We start from the raw sequence: 18,526 nt of genomic DNA on the forward strand, positions 1-18,526 counted from the left end.
ATGGTGCCATGTGACGATGGGAGAAGGGAGAACATGCAATCACGTAACCTTCAAAGCTCAGTTCCCAACAACCTGAACTAAATTATCAAAGTCTTTCTAGCTTAACCCCTCAAAGTTATCAGGACAGTTTCATACAGGAACAAATCCACTTAACATTTGCCCACATCACCTCTGCTAGCTGTGCGTATCGTGAGCATGGTTTTAAGTTATTTCTGTGTGTACGATAAAAGGCAGCATGTCCGTAACCAAAGCAACATCTGGCACCACTGAATGGATTTCCAATATTGCAGAAACAAAGGGCAGCTCATAGACTAGTCACATTCCACTTCGCTTCCTCAGGCAGAAAGCCACCAGCACCTTGCCTCACTTTACCTGTTCCCCAGGCTGTGGATCACATCTCTAAAAAATAAAGCTTCAAAAGAAATGCAGCTGCATCAGCCCAGCCAGCAGCTATGCAGGTAGCAAATTCCCCCAGGAACTGGTCAGACAATGCTACTGCTCATGAGGTCTGGGTGGGACAGCAGAAATGGGAATGCACATTTCCCTTCATTCATCAAATTGGAACAAGAATGAGACTTCAGAAAAAAAAAAAAAAAAACACAGCCCCAAGTACTTGGCAGAGTCCATGACTGGGGACAAATCAGGAGAGACTTTGATCATTAAAACTGCAAATGAAGGTTAGAATAAGCTGTTACATAAAGGGGATTCTTTAGTTATAGGAATGTTTGATCCGATTCACAGTGAAGGATGTGCACCCATTTCTAACGGAAAATCCTTTAGCTTTGCTATGAATTTATCTAGCCGGCCAGACAAATTGCTCATATCAAACTGTCATTTGGATGTTCAGCCATTGAAAACACAGTTAAAGCATGTCCCTTAATTAGAAATCCCGTGGAAATGAAAACAATCCTCTCTGGCATCTGGTTACCCTGGATGGTAAGTTGGACTTATCATCTGGCACGGTCCCCTTCCTGTTTGCGTGGGTGGACCGAGGCAGACGTGGAATTCTGCTCCCCTTCCAAGAGCCCTCGGAGACGTGCAGCCTCCCAGGGCAGGGCTCTGTCTCCTGAAAGAGCCTCGCTGCAAATAGGTCTGGTAGACACAGCGAGCTGCTCAGATTAGAGGTGGATGGGATAGGCGTCGTCTGCTCAGCAGGGACCGAGAGGAGCTTAGCAATATTTAAATGGATAAATATATTTTCAATCTGTTTCGTTTCACTGGACAGGAGTCTCTTTGATCAGGGTGCATTTGTTTTCCAGAAAACTGCCTTTAGTCATCCGCTGGTAAAAACAATACCACTCCGCCATGGCCCTCTCTTACTGGAAGAGTGGGTAATTCAGCACTCCTTCCAGATCTATCCTTTCTATTGCTGGCCTTGTATTATTTGATGCTTTCTTCCTAGCCCCATGTCCCATCAGCTTGCTATTATGTCAGAATTCCAGTCTCATTATAAATTAAAACAGGTCTTAAAACCTCGCAGTTATGGAGAAAACCCTAAAAGATTGATTCCAAGGGCTAAAAAGCAAAAGGTGCATTTTTAGCAGTGTGAACGGTTAACCACTGGAATGATTTGCTTTGGGATACAGTAAGTTCTATATCACAGAATTATTTAAGTCATCATTTCCTCTTGTAGACAGGCCAAAACACAAGCTTTGAGCCCTATCAGGAGCAATTCCACTACACACTGAAATTCTCTGCCTTGTATTTTGCTGATCAGCTTAGAGAAGCACAGCCATTCCTTGGGACTCTACACGCTAACCAGTAGGAGCAGAGCCCAAAGTGCTCTGGTTTTGTTCTTGGGGTGACAAATTCATGAGCTTTGAATGGTGTACATTGGCAATGGTGATACAGCTGCATTTCATTTCTTTGTAAACTTTTGCTTACAACCATTGCTTACGTGAAGTTTGGGATGCTGCTCACATTTTAGGAACTCCCAGATGCCAGACAGCTCAGCCAGGTGGACTTAGACTGAATTACATAGCTTTTCATCAAAGGTAAACCTAGCTATTTCTCCCCTCCAGCAGGAAGAGTTCTTGAAATGGTTACCAGACCCAAGCACGTATGCAAGAAATCCTCATCTCTTAGATTTCCCAGGTTTTACATAGATTACAGACGACATTCATGGAAGCTGGGTAAGAATGTCCCCTTATTCCACAAAAGAACCTGGGGAGACTGAAGAAATGACATCATCTCATCCCATGTGGCCCCACACAGGCAGGTTCTGAGGTACGAAGACAGAAATGGAACAACGGAAATCTGCTCTGTGCCAGTCGTTCCCTGGGAAACCTACTTGTGCTATGGGACCAGTATAACAACTTTGGTGTGGTTTTGGCTAAGCTTCCCAGGACACAGGATGAAGAGAGGAGATCGACTGCAAGAAGTAATAAGAAATGAAAGTAGGGTATTAAACAGGACGTTGCTGTAGAGCAATAGGAAGGGTGGAAAGGAATGGGCTCATGCATATTACAGTCCTATAAAAGAGAAAGAATTCTTAAATGAGTATTAAAGAGGGCTAACTCGGTTACAGCATGAGAAAACTAGTTTAATCACCTATTGTGCAGCTGCAGTCAATTTTGTGCCCATTTTACGGACATCCCAGCTATCATGCAATGCTCCATACAATCACAGTGGGCGATGCTCCACTTTTATCGTGGGTGCTATTAATGACACCATTACTTGGGTAAATCTTCCATCAAGCTAAGTTGGATGTTTCCTTTTGTAGGACCTGAAGTCATAAAACACCTGATGAATATACGTGGTGGGAGGATGAATCTGCTTCCTGGCTGCATGGAAGAGAAACACAGGGGTGTGAGGATGCATAAACTCACACACATACTTTCCACCCAGACAACCTCAGTGGGATCGGTTCCAACCATCTTTGCAACGAACCTTTAATGTCTCTCTGGTGAGAGGTGTCTCCTTGGGAAAGTCATAAAACAGTCATAGATCTGTGAGAGTTCTAGTCCTTGCAGGGGAACACAAGCTGTTTCCTACAGTTTGAGTTTGTGAGTGGCATATTCTCATTCATCTCATCTTAATATATAGCCAAGCCACAACTGAATGATCAGAGAACTGACTACTGGCCACCTCAAAAATCTAACAGGTAAACTGGTTGAGCAACACCTAAAAAAAACAGCAAGAAGCTAAATGGGAAATTTTCCTTAACCAGTTAACAGCTTGTTAAATCACTGTGTGTTAAATCAAACAGCTTCAATATGTTGTCTGTTAAGCCCTAAACAAGCCTGAAAGCATTGTGAAAGCAGCTTCAATTTCCAGGAACCATGCAAAGTGTGTCACTGCGTATCTTGAGAGGAACATCTGAGCAAGCTTAAAAACAGCAGAAAACATATTTAGCTTGACTCACCCAAAAGGCTACTGCCAACAGCTCACCCCCTTAGGAATAAAACCTCAGATAATCCATATCCCCAAATCACCTGGAATAGGCTCATAAGCACTGAGCGTGCAGGAAAGGGTATGCAGTCACTGCTTTCTGCTGCCACTGGCCAACAAGATGTTAATGATCACTGAAAAGTAAAGAGCGATCAGGTGCTGGCATTGGCTGAGCACTGTGGTAACACCTGCAATGTTTGCTGCCTTTAATGCCCAGCAAGAGCAGCAGCACTGAATGTATTACAGCACCTGCTGTCCTCAGATCTCAGTGCGTGCGACCAGAGGAAGACCAGCCCTGTCCCTGGGGTGCCGATGGGAAGTTGCAAGAGGAATCACTGATGTCACTGCTTCCAATGTGGGAATCCACTGTAAACGTGCTGCTTTGCAAATGTGAAGTTCTCCAGAAGAAAGGAAACTCTGCAATTTGGGAAAAAATGCCAGGTGACTTGCATTGTTTCCTTGCGACCGTAGAAAAGACAGCTCCTGGCTTGACTGGAATTGTCCACGTGAGTTGATGCACGCGTTAATCCTAAACCACTGGTTGGCCAAACCTTCCTGCTGACTTGGAGCAACAGTGGAAACCATTCCGACTCTGATTTTCATTGATGTTCTTCTATGGCTTGCTCTGATGGCTTCACACTGAGAGCCAGGATTCTGCTAACCTGCAGACACGGTGCTATAGCTACAACTTCCCAATGGCCTCTTAAGGATTAGAAAAAAAACACCCAAGATTTAGAAGCAGGTATCATTGCAATATTTCCATATACTTAGTCCTGGCCCAGTGCTCCTGGTTATCAGTGCCTTTGGCTTATGTGACTTGCGATGCAAAAAGCAAACATTTATCACATGCATGAGATTTCAGCCCCCCCTGCGTTAGAAGTGCCCCAGTTCTGACAGTTCTGGAGCAGATGTGTTTCATGACACTGCACTGTGCTGCAACCACAGAAGAAATGAAAATACAAAATTTGTTTTACGTCAAAATGATATGAAAAAATGTTTTGTAAATAATGAAATGCACATTTTCACAGCTACTTTGATGCAATTCTGAAACGCATACACTTTCCATTACTGCAGGCCATGTCAGGTGTCCCTGTGTCTTTGGGAAACATGGAGACATGCACCTAAAATTTATTAATCATTGCCATCATACCGAACCATTAACACAAGTACAAATCAAGAAAGTAAAGCCAATCATAAAAATCATGGGATATGTCTCCAGTAATCAGTGGAAGAGGTTCTTTAAAGAAAGTGTTTGAACATCCTATGAGACAAAAAAATGTAAGGAGGTTAGCTTGTATATACACCCAGTGAGCACGCTATAAAAAATTCAGCAGATCTTTTTGATCCACTGTGACTTGAATAAAATATATTCACACTCCATATGCATGGAAACACCAACAGCACCATAACTAAACCCTCCTGCTTCCATTTTAAGCCTTGAAATTCTCACCTATGTACTGGTGCTATTAATAACAACTGCTTAATTGCATGTAGAATTAATTCCCCATTAAATCTCCCATTGTAAGTCATGCTGTTCTACTTACACACACACACACACGAAACAACAAGCAGAAGAAAACCTACCAATATGTCAATATGTAGCATGGCAGTATCTATCTACAGATCCCTAGCAAAGGTCCTCCAGTGTCAGGGATTTATTTGCTGAATATGACATAGGTGGAATCACGAGTACCTCTCTTCTTTCCTTTACTCCTCCAGAAACAAGCAGCTGCAGTTTGCAGGATGATGGTGGTGAGGGGTTGATGGCTGGACTCGATGATTTTAGTGGTCTTTTCCAACTCTAGTGATTCTACAAATGGTCGCAGGACTGCCACAGACATACACTAAATGCTTTGCTGAATCAGGATCTGCTGCACCCTTAGACAAACTCTGACACCTCTACAACAATCTAACAGTGGGAAAGGAAAGGGGCCATAAAGTTGGATTAAAAGTTGGATTAATATTAAAAGTTGCCATTTCAGCTTTCCCATTGCAAGACAGAACCCAACAGCAAAAATGGAAGTGAGAAGGTAAGCACTGATACACCTGGACAAGGCACCTGCAGATGCTCAGCCATCTATCTAGAGACAGAAGGCACCCTGTCCCATGCTACCACTGTCCTACACAGCCAATCTGTGTTCATAAAGCTCCTCATTCAGGCACGACCCTGCCCACCTGCACCACCCAACAAGACCAGGCTGTGGCTAGCTGGGAAGCTCGCTAGATGTGTGTGGTCAGGCTTGCAAATATAATGCTGCAGTAAGACTATAAAAGACATCTTGAATTCAGTTTTTCCAGGGCTGATGTAACTGGGTGGGGGCACTACCAGGCTTGTGATAAGCTGAATATAAAGATGGTTGAAATGAAACATTTGCATATAAAATTTAACTCCTAGAATTTACTAGCAGCAGGGAGATAACGGTGTAACAAGCTGACGAAGAGTCATTATGAGATCACATTCATATTAATCTGAAGCTTGTAGGCATTGTTTCTTGGAGGAGGTACTCATTGTGTGTAGTACAGTAAAAACTGTGTTTTAAAACAAAGATGAAATAGTTGCTTTAACACAGCAACAGCACTGTCATTGTAAATCTGCCGTGCCATGTATTTTATTGCATTTTCATAGCAGAAGAGGGAATTTACGATGTGATGCTACAAGTCCAGCCAGCCTTCTCCTGTCAGTGGGGTACCTCTCTTAACTCACATCTAAAATATTTGCTGATACCAAAACGTGACTGTGAGATACAAAAACAACCTTTTACAACACAAGAGAACATTATATTCATCTAGCTCAGAGCAAAAAGAAGAAAAACAAATAGCTTGAGCATCTGTTTCTGCAAAGTATGGACACTGCTCTGCAAATATTTCTATTCTATGGAAAGTGTACAGAGAGAATCACCACTGAGCTTTTGTAGATGAAGTAGTAAAGATGCTATTGTTATCAAATGAAAGACACATCACTTTTATCATTACTTTTTGAGATAAGAGCTACTCAACATAGAAATACACTCGGGCTTGACCTCCTGTAGCCAAATATCAATACTGATGGTGTCAGGACGTCGTATCCATTCTTTACAGACTACACTAAGCAGCAACTAGTCCCACACAATCAAAGACTGATCATTTACTTTCATCTGGGGGACCATTTATAGTAGACTTACAGAATCTTTCAGGTGGGAAAAGACCTCCAAGATCCCCAACCCCAGCCCAGCCCAGCATGCCCACAGCCCACATCCCTCAGTGCCACATCTCCATGCTTCTTGAACACCTCAGGGATGGTGACCCCCACCACTGCTGGGCAGCTGTGCCAACGATCAGCACTCTTTCTGAATATAAAAGCTTCCTAATATCCAACCTGAACCTCCTCCAGTGCATTTCAAATGTGCTTGCCTAAATAGAATTGGCATGACAGGACCAGATCCATTCTGAACAGAAGCTGTTTTCTGATAACGAAGAACTGAACATTAAGAATAATATGATATTTGGGAAAATTTCTTCTCCAAAAGAGTGGTCAGGTACTGGAATGGGCTGTCCAGGGAGGTGATTGAGTCGTCATCCCTGGAGGTGTTCACTAAGTATTTAGATGCTGTACTAAGGGATGCAGCTTAGTAGCCAAACATTGGTGGTAGATAGACGGTTGGACTGGATGATCTTGGAGGTCTTTCAACCTTGGTGACTCCATCAATAAGAAAAACGTTTGTGAGACTAAAAATTCAATCTGATCCAATTATTTGATGGGTTTCTGTTCACTCTAGCAGATACAAAAAAATCCTTCAGGCACAATGAGGAAAGGAACAACTTGGTGCATAGCTTATGAATAAGACAACAGCAAGAGAAAGTGGGTTGGTTTAAAACAAGAGGGAAAAAAATACTTCAAAAGCATTCGCAAAGAGGAACATTCCACCAAGACAAAGTCATCTGTCCTTACTTTCCCAAAAGCAGCATGATCAAAGCTGATTATGAGATTTCAAGCTCTGAATGTTTCTTTGTATTGCCCAAGCGTAGAGTGAAAATGCTTTATGATACCAAAACGACAGAAGGAAGATCCTCAGATATCACAAAGTAGGGACCAATGCTCTTAAATAAAAGACCAGTGGCTGCAATCCGCTCGCACGATGACGTGAGACATGAGCCATAGGAGATACGACTGGCTGTGTAGTTTTAAGTAATGCACCAATAGAATACTAAACAACAACATATGCACTGCATTTGTAATGAGATTGGACTTTTAACCTTCTAAAGCAGTGGGAAACAATAGGGCTTTTAAAAATACTAGCTCAGAGGTAAGGAGAGGGTCAGCCCCTTACAATTTATATTTATAAAGTTGCATAGCTGAGTTTCACTTTGAATTAGAAATTATTTGAAAAAGTCAGAGGAAATCAGGGGAGGAGGGAGAAAAAGAATGTTGGCATAGGGGAAAAAACTAGGAGACAACAGAAGAAATGGCAGAGGAGACTTCTCAAAAAACAGCCAGGGAATTATGCTTCCCCTGGGCCCCAACTCACATGCTGCTATTAGTGATGGCTCATCCATTTACCTGAGATGCAACACCAATATTTGATGGGAGCACTGTCTTCTCTGCATGCACGGAGTTCAATCAGATGTTAATTCCTTCAGAAGCACCAGGCAACAACCATTCTGTCTAGAGAGATGATCCACATGAAACTGAAGTCAGAATTTTAGCTGCTATAAATGAGATCAGAGTGAATCCAGCTGATTCACACTAATTTAATGAACCTGATGAATTCGCCACAGAAAGTATCAGAAAGCAATGAACCACTTTAGTGACAGATAGAAGCCTGCAGCTCGTTTCATACACCACACAAACCTTGGGAAAAAGGGGAGCAGGAATCGCGCCCCATACCAGAACAGAGGGCAATGCTTCAACTCCATGCAAAAACAGGAGTTCCCCGTGAGGCAAGCAGTCACATCCTCCATCCTAATTCCTCTCCTGCCTAGTGCTGAGGAGAGGGGAGCCCCTCTCTCCAGTTCAATCCAACACAACCCTGAGCTCAGCAGGTTTAAGTGAGAGGTGCAGACTTTGCCCACAATTTCATATACCAAGCTAGAGGCCATCTGACAATGTTTCCCTCACCAAACAGGTTCCAACATCGGCAAAGCACATAAAAGAACAACTAAAGAAAAAAAAAAAAAGAAGATTCAAGATTGCCAAATTCTGACACCATTTTTAGTAGAAACATGGGACTCGAAAGGATCACAGTGAACTTAGATCTCTGCAACCTGAACCAAACACACAGCACTGTTTCAGGAGGACCCAAAGGACATTTCCTTCACACATTATCAGATATTACAAACCAGTGGACATCATTACTCAACACCCTGTTGAATCAACTATGGTTCTATGGGAAAAGACCAAGTGCTACAACCCTGACCTGCCTCAGGTAGAGTGCAGGAGATCAGCAGAGCCTCACCAACGCAGCCATGGGAATGTGTTACATCAAAGAACGTAGCAAACAGATAATGTTGTCCCAGTCCACAGGGACAACAGAAAGAAACCTCATGCTTCCTTTCAGGGAAATGGAAGGAGCTAAGAGAAGGCCAACGTCCCCACCATCCGTGCAAGAGCTCTGTTATATCACCAGCGGTACAACCTGCACAGCTCTGCTGTTGTACAGCCCTACGTTGCCCTGCCAGCCTTGAAGATTTTAGATGCTGGGGATAGGGTTAGGGTAAAGGCCCTTTCTTGAGCCTGAACTTTAAGCACACTTTTCTGTTTTTCCAGCTCTGTGGATGCAGTCTGCCTCCAGCTATCCACCCAGGCATTACTCTGGTGTCACTGCTGCGGCACTCAGAAGCTGGCACCTCCTGTTCACGAGGCTGAGCAGCACTGCAAGCAGCCAAGCACTCTAGTCCTTCACCAAGCAAAACAACCCAAGGAGGATTTGGCAGGAGAAGGAGCAGCAGAATCTGACCCAAGTCAAATGCAACTCTCCAAGAAATTCCTTTTCACTTGCAAGTGACATACAGACTTGGCCTGCCTTCCTCTGACTTACCAGCACCCTCCTGCAAGGCAGCATTAGAAAGGAGCTTGTCTCACCCAGGGATGTTTTTCAACAATACTTCATGTCCTCTTTTACCGTCTTCTTTTTAAGCCACTTCCAAGCTCCATTCCTTCTGCTCCCTACTCAGATCAGACTAATAAGAACATCACCTCAGGGAAAAGACTTGTACACAGACAGACTTCCTCTTCAGAGGATCAAACAGACCAGACTGTTCCTTTTCAAGTTTTATTAATCCTGGTTCATAATTTCCACCACATCATTAGTCATTTCCTATTATTGAATAGCTGGTAGCAGCAGCATCGCACAGTAAATAGCAAGATAACCATGCCACCTGCAATTTCTTGGCTGATACCTTCCCACAACCACATCTGGGGAAAAGACGAAGAGGTAAAATTAAAAGCCCAGCCATGTCGACTTTTTTGATCTGTGGCTCATTTCTTTTATTCACATCATCTGCTCAGCTGGCTACATAAGCTGCTGCAGACCTTGTTTAAAAACAGCACCAGAAGATTAACACTAAAACCAGCAGTTTGGAAATGTGGTGATTTTCACTGGAATGCCCGTTCTGAGGCATGCAGGGTCTGAGGGGATCTTGCTGGTTATCAGGCCTTGTTCTTTATTCAGTTTCCTAAGCTCTTCCTGGTTTGTCAACATCCTTTAGGTAATTTTGCCACCAAAAATGGGCAGAGAATTCAAATGCCTTCAAGCAATCTGTTTCCTATTGAGTTTTTCTTGCCCTCTCTCCAGCAAAACTTATTTTTCTAATAATATCCTTTTTTCCTTCTACCGTCCAGCTCAGAACGCCACAGTCTTTTCAGTTTCAGTGTAATATCCCAGGAGTTGGACTCGTTGATCCTTATGGGTCCCTTCCAACATGGAATATTCTATGATTCTATGATCTACACACCTGGAGTGTTCGTATGGACCCTCTTCTTTCTTTCCATAGTGCAAGGGTCCCCCACACTAGTTCTGGGTCAGAGTTTCTACGTGGTTCACTGTTTGGTGGGGCAGGACAGAGCCTCAGTCAACAGCCTGGGTGAGAAGTGTGTGGCTGCAATGACCACGGGACAGCTGTCACAACAGGGAGAGCTGATTTCCACCCCAGCAGTGCAACTTTCCCTCTTTCCTTCTTTCCCACTATCTCAGTAAATTTTCCAGCCACCCTTCTTCTGGCCTGCTGTTTCCCCACAAGCTCTGCAGGACAGCCTCACCCTGGCCCCACACCAAGTTCACCGAAGACAAGGAGTCCTCCCATCATCTCAAGGGCAGGCAACGGATTCCCCAGGACTCCAAAAGGATTTCCTCCTTTTCACTTGTCCTCCTGACTGCAGCCTGGTACACAAGCTTCACTCGGGCTGAAGTGCGTTCCTAGCAGGAAAGAATGGTTTGGGTTTATGGCAGAGCAGGTTGCTGCTGCAGACTTCCTGCATGACCTTAGGGAAGAAGTCACTTGCCATCAGAGCTTCTCAGTGCTTGTTTCAATTCGTGCCCATTCTTCTGAACACAGATATTGTTTATTAGAGGTCATCTGAGTCCTAGGTGAAAAGAGGTAATTAAACGCCTGATGACTAATGTGTTTAACACATTAACATGTGTTTGCTTTCACAGGGGCTTTGTGAAAACGTGATCTGCCAACCTTGTGTGCCACTGCTTGCACTCAGTGCTTCAATCTGCCAACAAGAGGTAGCAACACCTGAGTGCATCTGTCCCTGTTTACAGCAGCCCAGTGGGACAGCCAGCTCAGTGCCCCAGAACTTGTGCTGTCCTTACCCATAGGACAAGAGAATTGTCCTTTGTAATCCAAGACGTCTGCATGTATCTTTATACTTGTTTATGTTTTTATCTCCACTATTTTCCTGAATACACATAAGCGTGCTCACCTTTCAGACTATCATTCTCTTCCTTTCCTCTGACCCAACTCCCTAATTCCACATGAGCTTTTTGTGTCCCTGTCTCCCCTGTGGTGTGGGCACATAGACTTATTCACCTCTTGAGAAGGAAATGGAGAGGACAGCATCACCGCAGGTCAACAGCGTTCCATGGCAGGATATTTCAAAGGGCTTTGAATTTTACAGCATTTTTCACGGACACAGTTTGAAGCACACTCAGATAGAGCTCAAGTGAACACCCAGTAGAACACACTGCCTTTAGGTCTTCCAGCTGAGAGGTGGGTGAATGCCTCTCACCTCACACAGGACCACTGTGGCAGCATAGGAACGCATCTCAGTGCCTGAATCCCGGGGCTGCTCCTTCCTTTCTCACTCTGCCATGTCTCTCTCAGTCTCCCATGCCCACCCTCAGCGATGGCAGGAGCTGCTTTCCCCAGCCGCCCCTCTCACCTCTCCATTTCCCCTGCTCTTCCAAGGGAGCCTAGAGCTGTGATGATAACTGGGGCTCCTTCAACAAGCTAAGAGGGGTGAACCAGGCAACAGAGCCAACAGGGAGTCCCCAAATTCCTTAGCTGTTACAGCAGACTTTTCACTGTTACCCAGGCAAGCAACTTAATCCCCTACCCTGCTTCTAGCGAGCGTGAGCTAATCCTGCACAATAAAATCTTCCTCCCTTCGAGGAGTGCAAAAAGCTCTAATTAGCGTTCCTAAAGTATCTTCAGGCCTCAGACCATAAAAGTGTAAATGGCTCATCTTCCAAATAATAGCAATAAAATCCTGGAATCAGTAACTTGACCGTAACTTCTACATGGGTATAATAAATTGCTTTTGCCATCTCAAAATGAATTGTCATGAATCAGGGCCTTTGTTCTCACAGTCAGTGAGTTATTTTTTGCCCTTCTGATGGAATTCCTGCAATAACAATGGGGGAAGCATGTAATGGAGAGTGACGGGCATCTTTATAAACAACGCTGGTCACATGAGCCATATATCAGAGAAATAGATTTCTGGTACAGTAACATCTCAACAGCTTAACGAAGATGGGGAAAGCCTGTTGATCTGGTTACTCTGTATAGAGGCAGAGTTTTTTATTTTAAGCTCCTATAATCTTAAGAGACAAAAGGAAAGAATCATTTCTAGCCATATTTTTCAAATGGGAAACAGAGGGCAGTGAGCAACCGATCAGATCCGAGGAGACTGAAAGAAGGCTGGGAACTGAGCTCAGCTCAGGGCTTTAACTGCAAGCTTCCCTTTTTCTTTCAGTTCCCGAGGAAAACCCTGCCTTTGCCAGGATCCTGGTCACAAAGCTGCTGTGTAACTCCTCTGTGACGGCAAGCACTGCTGAACTCCTGTGCACAGCAACAGGAGCCCAGGGTTTGAACCCCACTGTGCTCTTCAGCCCCGGGCAGGATCAAACCCTGACATCCCGGGTTTGAAAGCCCTGCATTTCACATTCCTTCACCAATGGGAACAGCACATCTTAATTCAAGAGGCTGTAGCTCTTTATAGCAAACAGGGAGGAGGGAATGGTTTGTCATGGAACCTAATTATTTAGCAGCGTGCTGAAAAGTTGCCTGGCAGGGTCTGCCCTTGCAGACAGCACTTTCTCCCCTAATAGTGATCCTGATAGCAGGACTTTTATCAGCAGGGCAGCACTGTGCTCTGCTCAGACCCCAGTGATCAAGTGGCCTTCACAGCTGCCACCACTTCCTATTAAAAGGCTACAAGGGGCCTGTGAGATTAAGAAAGGATAAAAAACAAGTACTTATCATTTGGGAAGTAATGTCACTGGTTATCTAACGCAACGTAATTATATCACAAGCTTTATCTGCGAGTGGCTTTTTCCTTCCAGGGGGTAGGAATAGGAAAACTTTTCACTTCATAATGAGTCCTATTGAAACTCCATTTTGCCCTTGGCAAAAGGCCATTATCCAGCAGAAACATGTAATCATCCTAAAAATGCATAATGGCATGGAAAACGGACAAGTAGTTTCTTGAAATATTGTTTGTAAAAGGCCTAATTTATAATGGGGATTGTTTGTGTTAGGGCCTTTTGGCATGTATGGTTAACAAGAACTTGCTGTTCTGCTGCCAGTTTGTCTAATCAAGAGGGCCTTGTGTAGGCCTCCCTCGATATGGCCATGGAAACAATGGGAGCTTTTTCCAGGAGCTGCCCCATCACGACAGAGCACCCCTCTGCTTCATCTGTTGTTGTTCCTTGCGATGGACACCGCTGCTGTCAATGTGCCACGTCAAGACAGAAACATCATCAGATTCAGTGCACTGCTGTCTATCTAGAGAAATGTTAGGAATGAGCTGGCAGCACCATTAATTGAGTTCAATCATGCAACTGTTGGCTCTTTGTAGCGATGCCATGGTGTGACCAACGCCTTCCCTCCGGAAAAGCAGCGGTTTGCACACATGCTATGAAAGAAAGCTCTAGCCCTGCAAAGAGTTGGATCACGTGCATGAGAAAGCATTCTCCAAAAGGAAATGAGAAAGTCACAGAATCACAGAATGGCCTGGGTTGGAAGGGACCTCAGGGATCATCAATCTCCAAATCCCCACCACAGGCAGGGCCACCAACCTCCACATTTCATAGCAGCCCAAGCTGCCCAGGGCCCCATCCAACCTGGTCTTGAACACCTCCAGGGATGGACGGGGCATCCACAGCCTCTCTGTGCATTCTGCAGTAAACGCTCTTCACCTGCTTTATTATTAGGTTCAGAGTACACTTTGCTTGCATTTTGTATCCACAAAATGGGAGTGAGAAAGTCCCCATTATATCTGGAGATATCATAAATGCTAACAAACATGTAGGCTTACCAGGCACCTTGATCCATGGCAAACTGAAAGCTCTCTCTGGTTTATACCCTCTGCAGGTGCCCAATATACCTTCTGTAATGCCTCCAAACATCTTCCTTCATGTTGGAAAAGGTTCCACCCAGTGCTCCTGGCAGATCCAGTGCTCAGCCCGCGTACCAGCTCACAGGAACTTTCCTCCAAAGCAGAGCTAAAGCTACACAATACACGTTCCTGTCGATCCCAGATTTGGGAAGCAGGGTGCCATGCAGAGGGGAGATATGTGCTGGAAAGCAAGCATGAGAGATTGCTTTAGAGCAGAGCACAAGATGATACTGCTCCCACCAGTGAGCCACAGTGCACAGCACAGAGGGAAAGGAGGAACCATGGATTTCAAGACTTCTAATGCCAAGATCCAGGCCTGAAAAGTTGTACCTTGTGACACAAAGCAGTCATTTGCTGTAGGTTTGTGCCTCAAGGCCTCCAGCACAGACGATGCCTACTGAGCCTGGCACTGTACGTGCCTTTATTTTAAGACAGTCCTCGCTACTGAGAGCTTAGAATTGACACAAAATGGTATTTTTAACAAAAGTACAATAATTGCCACAAGTAAGATGAAAACAAAGCTATAATTTGGACAGCTTGACAGTATGTGAAGGCCCTCTGTAGAGAAACATAGTTCAAAGCATTTTTGGCTTTCAGGCAGTTTTGCTGAATCCATGGGTATCTCCCTAATGCATAGAAAACAAGAATCCTTCTTTATTTGCTCCAAAGCTGTGTTTGTACAGTAACTTCTGAAGAAGGCGCTTCTTCCTTCCATAACCAAATAAAATGATCCCTTGGGTTATTTATAGTCCTCATGGCCCAAAGACATCGCTTGGCTCTCTACCACAAGCCCAGCCGTGTGTTACTATATTAAAAAATGTGAAAATGTAATTACGGGGTACTGAAGCCAGTGTCTGCAGACAAAACCTGCCAGAAGTGAGGAGACAGGAAACACGGGCCCTTCGGAGCCGCGCGGGGCCTTCCCTGCCCCGGTCCTCACTGGGACTGAGAGGGGAGAGATGGGGCCTGGCCCTGCAGGGCAGCTGACTCACATCTGCCTTTCTGTAGGAACGGGTTTGCTGTAACCTGCAAGTGCAATCCTCACCCCCCACAATTTAAAAAATCCTTCCCTGCCAGTCCGTAGTGTGACATCACCTATGCCTGGTCACACTGAAGCCACCCATTCTTCACATGGAGAAAAGAGCCTGGATTATTTCCCCTTTGCATCACAGCACTCTTCCACAATGGAGGGCCGATGTCACCAGGTCACATTTATCTTCGTGCCCTTGATTGCCCAGTTTTCATGTATCTTCCGCTTCTAGACTGCACGTCTATTCTCCCCACTGAATTATAGAATCATTCAGGTTGGAAAAGACCTCTGAGATCCCCAAGCTCAATCCCAGTCCACCCCACCATGCCCACTGCCCACATCCCTCAGTGCCACATCTCCACTGAACACCCCCAGGGATGGTGACCCCACCACTCCCGCACAGCTGTGCCACTGCAGCACCACTCAGAAAATAAATGTTTCCTCATGTCCAACCTGAACCTCCCCTGACACAACTCAAGACCATCACCTCTCATCCTATCACTGTTACCTGGAAGCAGAGACTGACCCTCACCTTGCTACCACCTCCTTTCAGGGAGCTGGAGAGTGCGATTAGGTCTTCCCTGACACCTTATTACTGTGCTTGAGCTGGCAGCTACCATCCGTGGCAGGGTGGCAGAATGAAAACCTGCTCTACTTTATCCAGCTGTCCCAATCAGGCTGCAAGCCCTAAGCATCCCCATGCAGGCACATGGCAGAGTGGAGCTAAGCAGAGCCAAAAGCAAGCACAGCTCCATTTTCTCCGAGACCCCAGGACAGCAGCACAAGTAGCTACTGAGGAGTGAAGGTATGAAGAAAGAAAAAGCACTTTTCCTCAGGGCGCATGAGCTCTGACAGGAAACTTCAGAGAAACTCTGGGGGAGGGATAAGTCATTGGGATGATGAATCGCCCACTGCCCTACAGAGTCATTTCCAATCCAACTGTCTTTAGAAGGGTTGCCTCTGAGCTGAGCACAAAATCCTCTTCAAAATATACATGGAGTCTCAGGGTAAAGAAGCCAGGCGCACAACGCACAGCTAGGATCGGTATTAATAGAATGCAGACAGAAAGTTGCTCACCTGCTCCCTCCTTCCGACATCAGCCTGATCTCTTAGCAGTCTATCAGTTTGTCCCTTGCTACTGGCCACTCATTGACAAAAAGCTGAGCATTTGCTGACAGAAGGAAGTGCAAGAGGCAGGAGCAGTTGGCCCAGCCCAGCACAGCCAAGTGAGCTGCAGGAGGCTGAGCAGCAAAGGCTTGTCCATTTCCAGCTCAACATGACCAAGTCTTCCGTTATGCCCTGCCAAAGCCAAGAACCCCTCTTCAACGCTTGCCCTCTAACCTCCTGCCAAGCTCTTTTGCTTTGGCAGTTTGGAATAAATTTGCACATTTCAACATTTTGCACAGCTTGATTCTGCAGCTAATACACTGACAATGTTTCAAGTGGAAGATTAAACATCAGGACGTTCCCTGTATCCTCACATTATCCAAACTCCTGCTTTGCCCATTCACGCTTCTTGCTTTAAGCTCTCAGAATCCATCCACGTAGCCTGGTTTACCCAGAGTCCCGTTACTGCAGCACTTCCCCACGTTCCCCTCTGGCCGGGAGCACTGGGACCTCTCCAACGCAGTATCCGCAGTGCCACCTTCTGGTCTGCCACACGAATCCCAGCCACTCTGCTGCAGAATGATCGAATCATTCAGGTTGGAGAAGGCCTCGAAGATCCCCAAGCCCAACCCCAGCCCACCCCACCATGCCCACTGCCCACGTCCCTCAGTGCCACATCTCCATGGCTCTGGAACACCTCCAGGGAAGGTGATCCCACCACTGCTGGGCAGCTGTGCCACTGCATTACCACTCTTTCAGAGACTAAATCTTTCCTAATATCCGACCCGAGAAGGGCTTGTCAACTTGCCCATCCCCACTGCAGTTACCAGCTCTCATGGCCACAGGCAAAACCTCTCATGCAGGTGGTCCTCGAGTCACTCCAGTCCCATCATTTCAGTTCACCAGACTGAAAAGCTCAGAGCACTTGCTTTTCTCCAGCTCAGGAATCTTCAGACCGTTTTCCTCTCCAGGAAAATAGATAAGCAGAGGAGTAACTCCTGCACTTCTTCTTGGCCTGCTGTCCCAAGATCTACAAATAGGCCGCTGTGCTGCTGCAAGCTGCAGCACGTGAACCGTGATCTGATATCAGCTCGCCATACCTGATAACAGAGGTGCCTCTGCAGATGTTTTCAGCGCCCCAGGCTGTCCCCTAGAAGCTTCTCAGCTGCTTCACACCCTCTTCAGATCAGCAGGTGCAATCCTCTTGAGGACAATCACAGATCCATGTCCTGAAGCTCGGCACCAACGGCCGCAAAGGAAGAAACGCCGTCAGCAGCCTGCCTTGAAGTTGTTCATAGGACTTCTGTATTAATTCTCCACCGCATTATTTACAGCCATACTAAAAAATTAAGTGCTTCATGGAGCTTCTCTGTGGGTTTTGGCCACATGGAACAAATGCGATTTCCTGAAGCTTGCAACACATTGGCAGCATATCAGCAATTTCAATGCATCTCTCTAAATAAGGACTTAATTCTCTTTTATTATAGGCCCCATTATACTGCTCCCAGTGGCTAAAGGGGCCTTGAGTTTTGGCAGAAATGTCACTTACACCCACCTTATGTCCTTCTTACAGAATCCTGATCTATAAAAGAAAGAGGCAGTGAACTGTGCAGCTCCAGCTTGCAGTCTGGAAGCCAGAAGTTTTCCACTGCCCCTGGCCTTGGCCAACTGGGAAGCCATTTCAAACCAAGAGCCCAGCTTCCACCAATACACTTGTATTTCACTTCCATGTAATAATGGAGCCCTTAACAAAGCTACATTATAAGAGCAGGGGAAAACAATCCAGACCTCGTGATGTAAAGGACATATTAGCAATAGGACTAGAGGGAGTGGCCTCAGGTTGCTCCAGGGGAGATTCAAGTTGGATGTTAGGAAAAATTGCTTCTCCATAAGAGTGGTAAGGTGCTGGAATGGGCTGCTCAAGGAGATGGGTTAGGTTAGCTGCACCCTAAACCTAACCAACCTGGAAGTGTTTGAGAACTATTTAGATGTCGTACTGAGGGACGTGGTTTGGTGGGGAAATAGTGGTGGTAGGTAGATGGTTGGACTGGATGATCTCAGAGGTCTTTTCCAACCTTGGTGATGCTATGATGCTATGATTCACCCTCAATCTGGATGGTTTAGCCATGGCACTGCAGCAGTTCTAGGCCCTTCCTGGGGCACCCCACCAGGAAACCCTG

General features: G+C 45.5%; 1 long non-coding RNA gene across 1 annotated transcript in view; it reads right to left on the reverse strand.

Moving 5' to 3' along the window:
- The window catches only part of LOC116216707 (uncharacterized), a 146,235-nt gene that overhangs the window by 52,145 nt on the left and 75,564 nt on the right, over nt 1–18,526 (reverse strand). Inside the window, exon 5 of the long non-coding RNA XR_014883838.1 lies at nt 7,928–8,032. This is a non-coding gene — a long non-coding RNA (uncharacterized LOC116216707). The remainder of the gene's footprint in view (nt 1–7,927; nt 8,033–18,526) is intronic.

This window comes from Meleagris gallopavo, chromosome 5 (genome assembly GCF_905368555.1).
Source record: "Meleagris gallopavo chromosome 5, MGAL_WU_HG_1.1, whole genome shotgun sequence".
Lineage (NCBI taxonomy): Eukaryota > Metazoa > Chordata > Aves > Galliformes > Phasianidae > Meleagris > Meleagris gallopavo.